The sequence below is a fragment of the Mytilus galloprovincialis genome, chromosome 8 (genome assembly GCF_965363235.1).
Source record: "Mytilus galloprovincialis chromosome 8, xbMytGall1.hap1.1, whole genome shotgun sequence".
In the NCBI taxonomy this organism is placed as follows: Eukaryota; Metazoa; Mollusca; class Bivalvia; order Mytilida; family Mytilidae; genus Mytilus; species Mytilus galloprovincialis.
The window spans coordinates 79,994,146-80,007,465 of record NC_134845.1 but is presented as its reverse complement, the minus strand read 5'-3'; positions in this window follow the sequence as shown (position 1 = coordinate 80,007,465).

Genomic DNA, 13,320 nt, shown 5'->3' with positions numbered 1-13,320 from the left:
TGAGGCGCCAGCGTGACTACCGATTACCCATACACAATGGCTATCAGCTGACCTATGTTGACATAGTGTCATAAAACCCCTGGTAGTTAAACACGGTTACACCACCACCTTCCATGGGGAGTGACCGGGGAAAACACTCGTATTACCAATCCTTCGGTTATTAGTGCCCCACCTGTCGGCAGGTTTAGGCCTCCCCTCTATAAGATGAGGTGGAGGAGGTCACAGAGTTACTCATCTGTAGACCCCACCGTTACCACTAATCACATTTTCCAAACCTGCAAATTGTAGAAATTGTCAGACCCAGAGCAAGGGCCGAGGTGAATAATCCCCCAATCACGACCAGTTTCCCTGGACTGCCACATGAGAGCTCAAGTCAGCTACCAAATCTGATTTGGGTTCTCACCTCCACAAAACTTTCATTAGTGAATCATTCGAAAAGTTGATTTTGTTGTGCGTAGGAAAGACTCACCCCCCTGTATATTATTTAAGAAAACCTGATTTCCAGTTTGTGACAAATGAGTTCCATCTGTTCTTTATATAGACACTTCACTTGCCCTAATGTTCTCATGTTATATAGCTATTCCCCCATTTTATATTACAAAGTTTTTGTAAGAGTAAGAAAAGCACCAGAGAGACTTATTGAAAACGTATGACTGTAGATATTTGTGGTTAAAATAGTGTAGTGATATAACTGTAGGTTTAGGATATCATAATTGAGCATTTAATACATAGACAGTACAGCTTGGAGCTGTTTAGTTTAGTTGAGTGCAAATTGAATTTATTACTTTCATTCACTAAAGAATAATCTCGTTTATCTTGATCATCTAAATAAAAAAGGGGGAAAGATTGTTATGTTTACATTATACATTAACACTTTTATAGTTTAATTGGCTTATGATAAATACTGACAGTTAGGAATTTATAATCATTAGATTAGCGGATGTTGTGTATTTGTTCTATAACCCTGTGATTGTGATTGCACTGACACACCCTTTTTGACTGTGGGAGATGTAATGTGTAATAGCCAATATTCACCGTGTATATTTCTCCGAGATCAATTTTGATTCTTTTCTACTTTTAGCCTAAATTGCTTGTCATAGGTGGCCCAGTTTTCTGACCTCGTTGCCGCTAATCGTATATCGCGCATATATTTTAACAATTCCTGTAACAAATTAAGTATGTGAGTTCTATAGAGTTGTTTTGTTCACACTTTGTTTCTGTAAACGGAATTGCATGTGACTGATATGCAACTAAAAGGATGCGCTAGTTATAAATAAAGGCAACAGTAGTATACCGCTGTTCGAGAGTCATAAATCGATTGAAAGAAAAAAGTTAATGCCTACTGTTCTGCATAGAAAAATGTATGTTCTTATCCAGCAATATGACAGTTATATTTGAGATATTACATGTTGCTGCTAGAGAAATTTAGAATTGAATAAAAGCGACAGGACCTTACTGTTCTTCATATACAAATTTGATAAACATTAGAATATATAGCTGCAATGCCAGATGCTTTAATTTAATTATGTCACTCTATCAAACTGTTAGTTTTCAAATTTTGCTGTTTTGAAGGCTACCGCTCTTAACCATCACTTATCATATAAGTAATGTATATTTTAAATAAACTACTGTTCAGCCAATAAAAAACAAAAAACATTTTTTTATCAAAATAAGTGTACGAAACTAGTCGTTTTGAATACTTGCAGTCAATCTTTTCTTTCCTAATGTCAATAGTATTAATTAAGAAAATAAACCACTGTTTTCTAACATCCATTCTATAACGTGCTTTGTCTGCCTATGATATATACGTTAACTATCAACAGGTGTACGCTAGTGTTTCATTGTTTTTTGCTTTGTGTATTGTTGTTTGTTTTTGATGTTTTTATTTATTTGTTTGCCATGGTGTTGTCGGTTTATTTTTGACTTATGCGTTTAAATATCCCCTATCTGTTGTCACAATTTCAAATTAGAGGGACATTATGTATTTAAGAAAACATTTGACATACTGATTTTTAAAACCATAGTTATTCTTTTTCTCAAAATTGATGACTTACCGAAACTGCAACTCTCCGAATAGGCTGTCTATTTCTGTGTGTGAATGCTTTTCGTTTCTGTATGACACATAGTGGGAGATATTATGGACATAAGTGTGCAAATCGTGATACAAGCATGAAATTTGGTATAAAGGACGACTAAATGATACTAAAAAAAATTCCGCTGCTGGCAAAAAAAAAACATTTTTTCAAGATGGCCACCACTCATTTTGAAAATGGCGTCATTACAAATTGACAATACTGCCTTTATCCTTAAAAGGTGTGTTATACCTAAAATCCGATGTTAGTTTTGATAAAAAGTAGATAACAGATCCTAAATGTCGACTGCACAATACATAAATGAAACAAAAGGTGACTTCCGGTTTTAAAATGCCGGCAAAAAGGTCAAACATGCCAATTTTTATACTTTCAAGCAACATCACAAGGGATGTTACTGATTACTTTCAGTTTTCTTTCATAGTTTGGTTAAAAAACATTGTGGGTATCTAAAAATTATCAAACTGACAGTTGCATGTACACAAACCCGTACAACGAAGACCAGGCCGGTAGCATTTACAATTACCAACACAGCTGGTTTTCTTGCATCCGCATTTCACAAGTTCCTGACACGACGATGCAACTGCAGAAGGCGAAGTCCATTTCTGTTTTCAATTGTCGATGTCATTTTCTTTCGTCCAACCCCAGTGTTCAGGACTTGGTACCTGTTGAATGCATACGTCCGTTTGGGCCCAAACATGTCCGCCTTGGAATGCAGCTTTTTTTGTGTGTTCCAAAAGAGCACCTCTGGTAGGCGGAATAGCATCATAAGACCGCTGCTTCCTCGCAAATAATTCAAACCGCGCCTCGTTCACTGCAAATTTTGCTGTTGATCTGTCATACATAATGCAAACAAATGCTTCTATGGGGTCGATGTCTGTGTCTTCAATAGAGTTTGGTCTCATACTCAAGCGGGCGAAAACGTCTGTTACATCCGGAAATACTTCCCATGTCTGCCAAGCTGATTTTTTCCCTTTCCCACGAAATGTCACACCCACTGAATGCATGGAAGAGAGCATAGCCAGAAATTAGTAGTGGTTTTGCTAATTAATATTCATAATATGTAAATGAGAATTGTACCACGTGATAGTAGTTTGAACTGGACTGGCTTGATATCATTAAAATCATTAAAATCTTTAAAACACGGATATTATAAGTTGCCCGTCACAGAGTCCTTATTTACAATCACTTTGATATTTTCATAAAGTTGTCAGGCGGTCAAAATCAAAACAATGAACGCGAATTTAGTGAATTTGTCATGCTTTTGTGAGTTTATTCTTCTTGAAATAGTGACATTTTAACTTTACATGGGAACCTAGAGTTCAACGACTACACACACAAGGTTTGGACTTGCTTATTCGTTGGAAATTCAAGTTTCAAATTTCACCCCGGCAACCTGTTTTTGTAATGACCTTAGTAGCCAATTTTCAACACGAAGTCTGCAAATTTGACGTTTCAGCCATTTTAGCCTGTATTTTACACTGCAATATTAAAAGCCTCTCGCTTCGATTTTGAAAATAGCTCAGGAACCTGTATTTTTGCAACAACAGTCATTATGTTTCGTTTAAAATGTGTATATTGTTGTGTATATTCATTTTCTGCCCCGGCAACTTGTCTATCACTTAAATTAAAATTAAAACAGACATTTTTTCAAAATTCCCTATCATTTTAATTTAATTTCCGTGACCCGTATCCGATTTCTTTAGTATAATATTCAAATAAGCAAAGTGGCGTTGATTTCTGGATATGGGAAGAGCAGCTACGCGAGGATCTAACGAATTCGATAATTCATGCACTGGAAGCCATCGGAAGTCTTTACTTCTTCCAAAACCGATCCACAATTTTTCCACACCTAATCTTTCAAATGCTGCAACTCCTAACACTACTACATCCGTGTCAGTACTACTTATTATCACTTTTTTACAACCATTTGCAGCAGCATGCTTAACATGGACAAACAGTTGTGTATCGGCTTCTTCGTGGTTACAAGGGAGATATTCGTATTGCTATTACAAAGATTATTTTCACCTTGCGTCACATAACCAATTTTTCTATCAGTATCTAAACGAGCGATTCTGTCGGCCAGAAACTGGAACAATTCAGTTTTGTTGTCATCCTCACGGAGAAAACTACTCCAAACCCTTGGCGTTCTACCTGAACCAACAACTTTCCGTCTTGTACCAGCATCTTGCTTTCTTCTTGTTCCAGCCTTCAAACTATTCTTCAAGTAAACGTCAAATACAATCTCTACTCTTGAATAATCATCTGTTCAAGATTTTATGTAAGGCAGTATGACATCATTTGCATAGTCATCAAATGTTTTTGCCCCACGTGGTGGTCTGGAATTAACCATTGCTGCCCCATCAACAATGAATGCGTCAGAGTGTTGATCAGTTGATGGCAAATCGCAGAAGGATTCAAGTATGTCCATTAGCTGCAATTTATTTCCACTGTTGAAAGTGCCATCCTGAGACAAAGACGGTGGAGCAGTTTGGTTTTCATGACTAAAGAAATCTTTTAAGTCACTCTGTCTACTTTGACACGAAATGAAAAGTCTAGAAAAGAGATCACAATCACTTTCAAGGTTCTTAAGCTTTGTTTTTTATAAAGACGTTTCGTTTTACGGCTGAATAACGGGAAATTGTTCTTTTTTATCGGGTCATAAAAAGAAGATTCTCCTTCGTTTGCATTTTTTGTAAGAGATCTTCGTATTGTTTTGATCCAATATCTTCGAGTCTTCAATTTCCTTAGAGTCAATTTTGTACAAATCTGATGACTCCTCTAGAAAAGGATTTCCAAACTCAGACATCACTTTAGAAAGCCGTTGAACTCTTTCGAAGAAATCCCTTTAGTGATGTTGGAATGGTTGATTGGGTATCTTCGGCAGAAAATGAACCAGAAAATTTTGTTTTATGTTCCTTAATTTGTGCCCTAATAATTTCTGCAGTTTTTCCAATATGTATGGTGTCGTCGTAATTACATGCTAATGCTATTGCTGGACCGACATCTTTTTCAAAAACCAATAACACCTCCCTACCTTTCGTATATGCTTGAAGATATGGTATCTTTGCAAGAAGCATTTCTTTCAATCGTGTCCTGTGTATTGGAATTGTACCCTCACTTAATTGCTGAACCCTTTTTTCATACATATTTGAAAGGTTTGCGAGTCTAAATGCATTGGCCCCATCACTATTTCTTAGAGTTTCAAATACGTAATTAACCAATCCAGCCAAGGCAACATCTCCTGCTTCTTTTTCTGCATCGGTATCAATCTGTGCCTGTTCTTCTGTCCTTTTCGTCATGGCTCTTTCTTTATTACATAAAGCTACAAGATAAGCGGGGTGGTATTTCAAGTCTTGGGCTATGACATCCCCAGTACTTAGTTTGGCTTTTTGTCTTGGAGAGTTTCCGCACAACTTTTCAATCTAGCATTCAGCTTCATTGTCATTGCTTCCCTGAGTGAGGAAGGTGGAGCCTCTTTGTCACACAAAAAAACACTTAACAATATCTTGTTTTAATTTTGTATCTGAATGATCAATTGAACGGCGAATGAACTTAGGAGAACAACAAGGTTCACTTTTGATTGATTGTGTCGACTCGTATCGTTGTTCGACACGTTTTAATTTGGTGTTGTTAAATTTGATTCGACAACTTGGATGGCATTTTGCCTCGTTCGTTGTTAAAGTGCTTTCAATACCAGAACCGTTGTTAAACCTTCTAACGTCTAGTGGTATAGGTAAGCTATTCATTTCGTGAAACTTAGGAATGTTGATAGCCAACATTTTATACCCATCGGCAGTTAATTTTAATGTTTAAACTGTGTCTTCTTGACATAAACAACACTTTGTCCAGTCAGTTTCTCAACTGTCTGTTGAGACTGATGACAGACGAATTCTTTTCGCCATAATGATTGTGAAAATAAAACCAAATCAAATATTTACACTTATAGCATTAATGATATCAACAATAATTGCAATACAGTTATAAAAAACCTTTTCTAAATTTCACGCAAATGATAACAGGTCCACGGATTTATCCGACTACATCGACGCACAAAAGTGAATTTACACGTAATTTTTAATAATTTTCAAGAAAAAGGAATAAAGTCAAGATTAGGTTTGTAATAATGATATTCGATGCATTTATTAACAATTTAAGTTACAATACTATAATAATAGAATAGAAAATAAAATAGTTACAACTACAAACGATAAAACAGTTAACAATATTCGATCAATATAACAAATGAAACATTGAAACCAAATTCATGAATGTGGGATAACTAAATACCGTGACACGTCTTATAGCAATGTGATTTTGTACTCAGCAAAAACAGTCACAATAGGGATTAAGTGAGATCTGACGAGGTAATTGTAAATAACAATCATTATTATACGTGGCAAAAATATCATTAGTTAGTATAGACAAATACATAAACGAAATGGTAAATGTTTTTGAATTTTGTAACTTTTTTTTTAGCATGCGCAAACCCCAAACAAGTCAAATATTCATTTATATAATATATCTCTCATGTAAGAAAGGAACCCACCGAACCTCATATGTTTTTTACCAAAAGAATGACAAAGAAAAACAGTTTTCCAGAAAAATAGGTCTTTTCGAACTTTGAAACTACAGCCATTTTGAAAAGGCCGTGGCCATCTTCAAAAAATGAGGTTTTTTTTGGCCAGCAGCGGATTTTTTTTTAGTATCATATAGTCGTCCTTTATACCAAATTTCATGCTTATATCATCATTTGCACAATTCCCTCGATTTTGCTTGCTAATATCTTCCACTAACAGAAGATCTTTGCTGAACTTGTTTTAGATCTATGTTGTCCACATCGACTTTAAGTTTCTTCAGTTTTTGTAACAATGGTACATCTGCTACTGTTTCCAATTCTTTTATGTTCTTTTGCCATTGCTGGCAGTTTTCGAAAACTCCACGATAGACTTTGGTTAGTGCAGACATATTGTGTAATGCTTTCTGTTCCTCGTCCTGTACTAGCTCTACCAAACTATCTACTTTTTTATCAATTAATTTCTTCCAGTAATTGCCCTCTTCAGTAATGGTCTTGATGACTGCTTTGACTTCCTCACGGTAAGCTTTTTGTGTAATTTTCAATTTTGTTTACGTTTTGTCTCGATGTTGTTATCTTCAATTCAATATCTTTAACAGGGTTCAGACCTTCGTTTTACAGTTGTTTTAGTAAGGTCTGTCATCAAATGGCGACTGTGTTTCTCGACGGAGCAATATTTACAGACAGGGGTATCACAATCCTGACAGTAGAATAAGAAACACTCCTTGTGTTCTGTACAAAGAAGTTTCTTTTTCTGGTTGATATCTCGTCCGCTTACAAAAGTATGGTTTTTACAAGATTTTGTGCGTAAATGAGATAATTTACAACTGCCGCAAAATAACTGACCACACTGCTTGCAGTAATTTTTACCTGGTCCGCCAGTACAGATTTCACAAGTCAATGCCGGAGCTTGGGCCATTTTATATGTTTTAGGGACTACTTACAGTTACCTTTTAGCTCATTGTTTTGTCTTTAAAGTGTAGTCTGGAAAAGACTTTCCTGTCGTAGAATACAAAAAATATTTAACTAATATATGCGAGGAAACAGAAAAGAAGTAATATATTAACGTATTTATATTTTCTGAGTGTCTCACACAATTAATGTTTCGACCGCTTCGATTGATAAATGAAATCATTTAAATTTGACAATTGGACGCCATCTTTGTCAATGAAAAACAAATCAGCGAGGCGCGATAAGTATTCAAATTTTAACGGTACGGGACCGAAAAAATACGTAATTTGAAAAAAAAGCCGACATTCCTTAAAATAGAAGTTAAAATAAAAGTTGTATTAAAGTGTTGATACTTACAGTACAACGTCAATGGTTAAGAAGGTTTATAATGTTTAAGCTGGATCTAATGATATATTCCTTATGCCACTTACTGATTCTAAATGATTCTACTAATATCATCAGAGTATTTCATTATTAACAATCAAACGAAGATCGGATAATTAATTCAATGTCTTTACCTGTCTATCTCCAATTAAGAGATGAAGGATACGTTTTTAATTTTAGTTTACGCATTGATGTATTTAAATAGCATTGTACTTAAGATACATAATGTATATTCATTTAAAGTTGACTTAAAATACTGTATACACTATCAACTATAATTGGCTTTGTTTGATATAATAAACCTTATGTTGCCAGATATAATGATTTCAATGACATCAACACGAAATATATCCACCAAATATGTATTTCCTTTATATATATTTCTTTTTACTTTGCACATAATATAGACGATAAAACTAGACTACCAATTATCTTCAGTTTTTGAAGGTTTTCTTATACACAATTACACTTCGATAAAGGTAAAATTAAGAATTGGACTTTTTAAATTTGTCAAAAAGACAACAAACCCACCAAAGCGCACGAAACAACCGAAAGCCACAAATACTTCTGCTGTTCCCTAAACAAACACTCGTTCTAAGTCCGTAACAAATGGAATCATACTAAATTCGTAACATAATGAGACTATTTACCGGAGTTGTTATCACATAAGCAACAGGACGGGTGCCAAATGTGGAGCATGATCTGCTTACCCTTCTGGAGCACCGGGTTTTTGGTGGGGTTCGTATTGTTTATTCTTTAGTTTTCTATGATGTGTCATGTGTTCTATGGTTTATCTGTTTGTCTTTTTTCAGTTTTGGCCATGGCGTTGTCAGTTTATTTTCGTTTTATGAGTTTGACTGTCCCTTTAATATCTTTCGTCTCTCTTTTTTGAGCTATATTTACAATTATGTCCTTATACCGATGATAAAATTTTGTAAATGTTTTGACTAGTTTGTGATATCGGTGTAATAATTTGTGAGAAAAACATAAGTTTCTCTCGTTAAAATCTAAAACATTGATGCATACACGAGCGAATCGTACAAATTTAGATATATAAAAATTGTAAGATGGTGACAAGGGAATGTCACCATTTAAAAATAGATAATTGACGAAAGAAAATGAAAATTCATCTCTTTTGTCACAGATTTTAGTATTAAGCTTTCCGTGAGTGATAAATATATATCAAGATCGAGGAAAAGGAAGTGGTAATTGTTAGTGTAAGCTTTATTTAAAGTAAAGTAAGTTCAACAGGATAAATGTCTTTAGTATACATACTAAAGTCGTCATTTTTGAGAGCCATAATATCATCCAAATATTTAAAAGTATTATTAAATTTGTTTATCAGATGTTGTTTCAATGGATCTTTGATGATTTTTGTCATAAATTGTAACTCATAGCAATAGTTTGTTTGCTTTTACAAATGATCGAAAATTTGGTTTTGTTGAGGAATTCCATGTGACTGTTATTCAATTGAAAGGTTCAACTATGTATACAACCAGGTTCTATTAGGCATGGCTGTAACAAGTCCGAAATATAACAGTTGTTATCATTTAGTTTGATGAATTTGGACATTTGAATTGGCCATTTGTGTAGGGACTGTCCATTTGGAATTTTCCTCGAACTCAGTGTTTTTGTTATTATACCTGTAGTTCAATAAGCGTGTTCAACCGACTGTCAAGTGTGTGGGAAAAAAGAACGATATATTAAAATATACTACGTTTGAGTTAAATATCATAGATTGATTGAGTTTGAGTTTTTGATTTTGATTCTAATAAATAACAAGAGAATCATTTGGTACTGTTTCGAAAGTAATGGAATGAAATACTACTGCTGTATCCGATTCGCCAAAAACAAACCTTGAGGTATAATACCACCAAATCACGGTACGTCATATCCGGTTGTATACGAAAATGGGTCGAAAAAAATTATTCCCTTGAATTTGACAGCTGTAGGTAATTAATCCTACATCTTAATGATCTTATTGCAGTAAAATATTTCTGTGTCATAAACATATGTCTTGGGTATTTTTTCATTTCGAATTTCTATAGAATATTTTGTAATCGTGAGGTTATATGGTGACTAAACCTTGTACACAGATAAAATAAGGGGAGAAATTTGATTGGTTAACTTCCAATGATGGTTATTATCTTATATGCAATGATGTTTTATGTGATTTTTTTCTATATTACTGGTCAGGATAAACCTTAACTCATGCCAAGTATTTGTTTATTTGAAAAAAAGATAAGTCTATGTGCAGCCTTTGTTCTTGTTTATAAATAAACCCGATATTACCCACGAAATCGGGTGCATTTGGAGCGTAGTTGAAATATTTCACTGTTGTAGGATGATTTTTCGTAAATTAAAATTATGACAGGGAATTTCAAGATGGGTATCAAAAGTATCTCAAACAGGAATTGATACCAGAAGTATTTGTTTTACACCAGTTCAAATTATTGAACGTGAATTCCATAGTTTTTTTTTTTAATTTGCACATGGCATGGGTAGCTTCATTCGTCAATTGTATCTGTTGCTAACGCTTTGAAGAAATTTCAAAGATAACCCAGTCCATGTGATTATTTTTAACAAATCTATGACTTGCAAGAATTATTTCTTAAAAAAAAACATGATTATATACCGATTTCGGGGTCCCCGAAAATCGGATTTTTATGGTTCACAGGGTCCAAATGAATGTTAGATACCAGTTGATGTAGGTCAGATACCCAAACATTGTGTGTAATCGAGTGAGGAATAAAGGGTTTTCGTAAATCTACCAAAATTAGGTGTGTTTTCAAACAGTCTGGAATGGGAGTCATGTTTATGACTTAATTGTCCGTCCGATAACGGGAACAATCACGGACGCCTTTTTATCATTGTCTTTCCAAATTAACCCAAAAGAAATAATCATTAGCGAGAAGGACAAATGCGTCTATGCATGTTACCTTTATGACACAGAGGGAGAAAGATAAGCGACACAATGCATGACAACTTTTTAATTAATAGTAAGGAATCAAATAACTATATACCAACCACACTACAATGATTCAACAAACTTTCATTTTTTTATATGGGAAAAATCTTTCCTATAAAAAAAGATCTTAACATATAAATGAAATATTGGATGATTGTGAAGTCTGATTGTGTCCATGTTGTCCTGTGACTTTTGCTTTAAGATGTGGCACGGTACTTTTCCATCCCAAATTAATATGTTGGGTTTTGATGTTGTATTGGTTGTCATATTTCTTCCTTTATATTGATAATGTTTCGTTTGTTGTCTATAATGTGTATATTTTGTCTAATCGTAAGCATTGTAAGATTGTTCATGTTAATGATAGATGAATAAACAATATTTGTCTTCAGAAATATTTTGTTTTAGGCAAATCAAATAAAAACACGCCGGGTGCCACATGTGGAACAGGATCTACTTACCCTTCCGGAGCACCTGAGATCACCATTATTCTTTGGTGGGGTTCGTGTTGCTACTTCTTTAGTCTTTTATGTTGTGTCATGTATATTATTGTTTGTCTGTTTGTCATTTTCATTTTAAGCCATCTGGTGTCTTTCGTCCCTCTTTTAAGTCCATGGAAAGTTCAAATAGAAAAATGAAGATTATGCAAAGCTGTACGACTTATATATTAATAAACTAACCGGCTTTAGTTGAGGTCGTGTTGTTAGGTTGTTAGTTTTTTATGTTGTGTTTTGTATACTGTTGTAAATATTTAGATTTTTTTTCGTTTTGCCATAGTTTTGTCAGTTTGTTTTCGACTTATTTCTTTGTGGTCATTCATCTTTTAAAACAAGTAGTAATTTCCATTTTTTTGTCTTCAACAAAGACTCAATATTCCAAAAGAGGTCGATCCTCTCATATTCGACTTATTCGTTTATTCATATGAGACTGATTTCACAAAGGAGCCTCTTGTGAAGAATTTAGCTTTCCGCTATTAAGACAATGTCATATCACTAAAATTTTCACAGTTTGGGGTTATGTTGAATGCATTTATCCCATTCATCTTGAAATAATAGTGAGGTGGCGGACAGGACAACTTTAGAAATTTAAATTACCTAAATACCTCATGGAATTTTAATGTCTATAATTGCCTATCGATTATCAAGCTTCAGAAAAAATATTTGTCGTAAATATCAAATCTGTCCAGCAGATAGGTGCAATATATGAAGGAATTGTGCACTTCGTGTTAAAAGCACCAAATTTTACTCAAACATACTTCTATCTATACTCTTCAATTTTAGATATGGAGGCAAGCTGGAAATATAGTTAACTTCCGGTAAAATCCAAAATGGCGGATGCATATTTAAATTTCAACTTTTCTTAATTCTCTTTCAATTTTTTTAGTTTAAACTAAAAGAACTAATGTTTTACTTGATCTGAATCGTATTAGATGGGTTTTAGTGTTGCTGAAGCAGCAATTTGGATGAGTTTGGTTAACTTCCGGTCGAAATTTCATGTCAAAATTCAAGAAAAATGTTGACTTTTAATTTGCAAAAAGTGAGAAGAATGGTGTAATAGAATCAGGTATTTATTTCTTTGGAGATCATAAAAATTCAATTGATATGGTGAACACTACTGTTTCATTATATATTTGAATGAAGATAGACATACACTTCGATAAATCAAGAGTCTAAATAACAATTGAAAGATGAGCTCTTACAGATTTGAACTTATTGAGGCGTCAGATAATCGAAGACTAGGTAGTTCGTCCCAAAATGTTGAAGAGGTTGACTGGACTTTAGTTCATTAATATGCTTTGGAATTTAGTGTGACATTCATTTACTCTGAATTAGTACACCATTTGTATAGGGACCAGCTGGTGACCACATCCGGTTGCAGTAATTTCTCGCTGCATAGAACACTTATTGGTGGCATTCGGCTAGTGTCTGCTCTTTGGTCAGTTTGTTGTCTCTTTGATATATTCCCTATTTCTATTCTCAATGTTAAATGTATAATTTGTCAAAATATGACAGATGAATAGCTGCAACGCCCTACCGTGACCCTCAAAGTGTATCAATATTGGTGCCGGATATTTTACTATGGCTGGAAATCTCGTTAAATACAAAGAACTTCCATGTTTACCGTCTACGACCCATCTGTATACACAATATGATGGCAGGGGTCTTCCACGTACTACGTACAAAAACAATGCCTCAAGGCACAAGACCTGCCATCTAAACACAGAATTAAAGAGAACTAAAATAAGACATCAAAAGGATACAGATGATATGTAAAAAAAAGACAATCGGAGCTGGAAACCCACCCGCACAGTCAATGTGTACAAATGCTTCAGTACACAACTTTATTAGAGAAGC